Source organism: Oratosquilla oratoria, chromosome 10 (assembly GCF_046742065.1).
Source record: "Oratosquilla oratoria isolate Oo_2021 chromosome 10, ASM4674206v1, whole genome shotgun sequence".
Classification (NCBI taxonomy): Eukaryota; Metazoa; Arthropoda; class Malacostraca; order Stomatopoda; family Squillidae; genus Oratosquilla; species Oratosquilla oratoria.
Genome location: NC_134786.1, coordinates 35,318,291 through 35,320,790, shown reverse-complemented (window position 1 = coordinate 35,320,790; position 2,500 = coordinate 35,318,291).

Genomic DNA, 2,500 nt, shown 5'->3' with positions numbered 1-2,500 from the left:
TACCTTGCATTTACTTGTGTTAAATTTCATTAGCCACTTTTCAGACCATTGCTGTAATTTATCTAAATCTTCTTGAATATCTAATTGGTTTGAGTGATCATTTGCCACTCCGCACAGTTTTGTATCATCAGCAAATTTGGAAACAGTAGATTTTAGTCCATTGTCTATATCATTTATATATACTATGAATAGAAGTGGCCCAAGAACGGAACCCTGAGGAACTCCACTTGCAACATTTTTCCATCCAGAAGTTTTTTCCATTTAAAACAACTCTCTGTTTTCGACCTTTCAACCAATTACTAGTCCAACCTAATAGGCTACCACTTATTCCATGCAAAGCTAATTTAGTAAGTAGCCTTTCGTGTGGGACGGTATCAAAAGCTTTTGCAAAGTCTAGATATATTAAATCTATATTGTTTCTTTTGTCATAATTCGAGATAACTGTGTTGTAGAATTCGAGTAAGTTAGTCACGCAAGAACGTTTCCGTCTGAAACCATGCTGGCTATCATTTATCAAACGGTTATTTTCTAAATGATATTCGATATCATCTCTGATGATAGTTTCCATTATTTTTCCTACGATCGAAGTCAAAACTTATAGGCCTATAGTTATTTGGTTTCTTTTTGTCACCTTTTTTGAATATGGGAGTAACGTTAGCTAGCTTCCATTCTCTTGGGACATCTCCGGATATGATGGATTTCTTGAAAATAATTTCTAATGGAACAACAATCTCATTTTTCATTTCCTTTAAGATTCTTGGATGCCAACCGTCAGGCCCTGGTGTTTTGTTAACTTTGAGTTTGTCTATACACCTTTTAATTTTTTCTTTTGTTATATTTACCGTAGTGAGTAAGTTTACCCCAGACTTTTCACCAGGTTTCAGTTTGGAATTCACTTTGAGGTGTTTCGTTTACGAATACCGAGCTAAAATAATTGTTTAAGAGATTACACATTCCTTCATTTGAATATTCAAGTTTGACCGTCAGCAGATAATAGTGGACCAATGTGATTCCTAACAACCTTTTTATCTCTAATGTAACTATAGAATTCTTTGGGATTCTCTTTGGATTTCTCAGCGATGTTCATTTCGTATTGTCGATTTCTTTTCTTATTGTCTTTTTAAATCTCTCTGTATTGATACATAACTTTCATAGTCATTAGATGCACCCGAGCACTTATATTTCTTATAAGCCTGTCTCTTTTTAGCAATACTTTTTTCAGTTTCTTTGTCGAGCCACTTTGGGCGAGCCTGATTTGGGGACGTCTGTCCTTAAAAGGAATGTAAGTATGAATCATCTTAGTGAGCGTATTTTGAAATATTTCCCACATCTGATCTACAGGCCTTTCGTTTAATTTTTCCTCCCAATCTGTAAGCTGAAGCTCCTGACGTAGTTCTATGAACTGAGCTTTACTGAAATCGGGTATTTTAGAAGCACAAGTATCTATTCTAAAATTGTTTTAGGAGTTTGAATCTGACTAAATTTGTGATCGCTATTTGCAACAGATTCACCGACTTCAACATCAGTTGCCATGCTTTCGCGGCTAGTGATCAATAAATCGAGTATGTTTCCATATCTTGTGGGCTCTTTTACATGCTGAATTAAGTAATTGTCACCAAGAAAATCAATCAAAGCGACTACCTATATGGCCCATGTTCAAGGGTCATCCAATCAATGTCAGTAAAATTGAAATCACCCATTATCAATAAATCCCGGTTGCAGAAACTAGACAGTTATTGAAATAACAGTTTGTCGTCTGCAAATGATAATGTCTTTGGCCTATATATTACAGCTATATTCATTTTTAGTCCATTTGTTTTGGGTTAACTCAACCCACAAACTGTCATATGCATCCTGTTTCACTTTCTCTAAAACACAAGCATGAACATTGTTTTTAAACGTACAATAGAACACCCCCCCACCTTTCTTGTGGTTTCTATCCTGATGAAAGTGTTTAAATCCCGCAATATTAAATTCAGCTTCGAACTCTGTACCATTTAACCATGTCTCAGTTATTCCTATCATATCGAGATTTTCGCTTTTGACATACGCCTGTATTTCTTGAAATTTGTTCCTAATACTACGAGCATTAAAGTACATAGTTTTAAGAAACTCCTGATTATTTCTTTTTGACACATTTTGAGTTTTCAATATCGACCTCCTCCACCGGCTCGACCTCCTCCTCACTGCTGAGTTCCTGCATTACCTCCGAGTGGGAAATCGTATGCAACTCCTTCAGCTCCTCCGTTGTGAGTTCTTCAGCGTGCTCCTCAACAAGTTCAGCAACATCTGCATCGTCTACCTCTAAGCCCATGCAGCGACCGATAGACACTATCTCCTCCTCAACAGATTGCAGTGGTTTGAATCCCTCGAAGTTTCGCTCTAGCACTGCATCTGGCCATAGTTTGCGCCAAGCCGAGTTCAATGTTCTTTTAGTAACACCTTGCCATGCAATATCGATAATCTTAAGACAGATCACAATGTTGTAATGTTCTTTCCA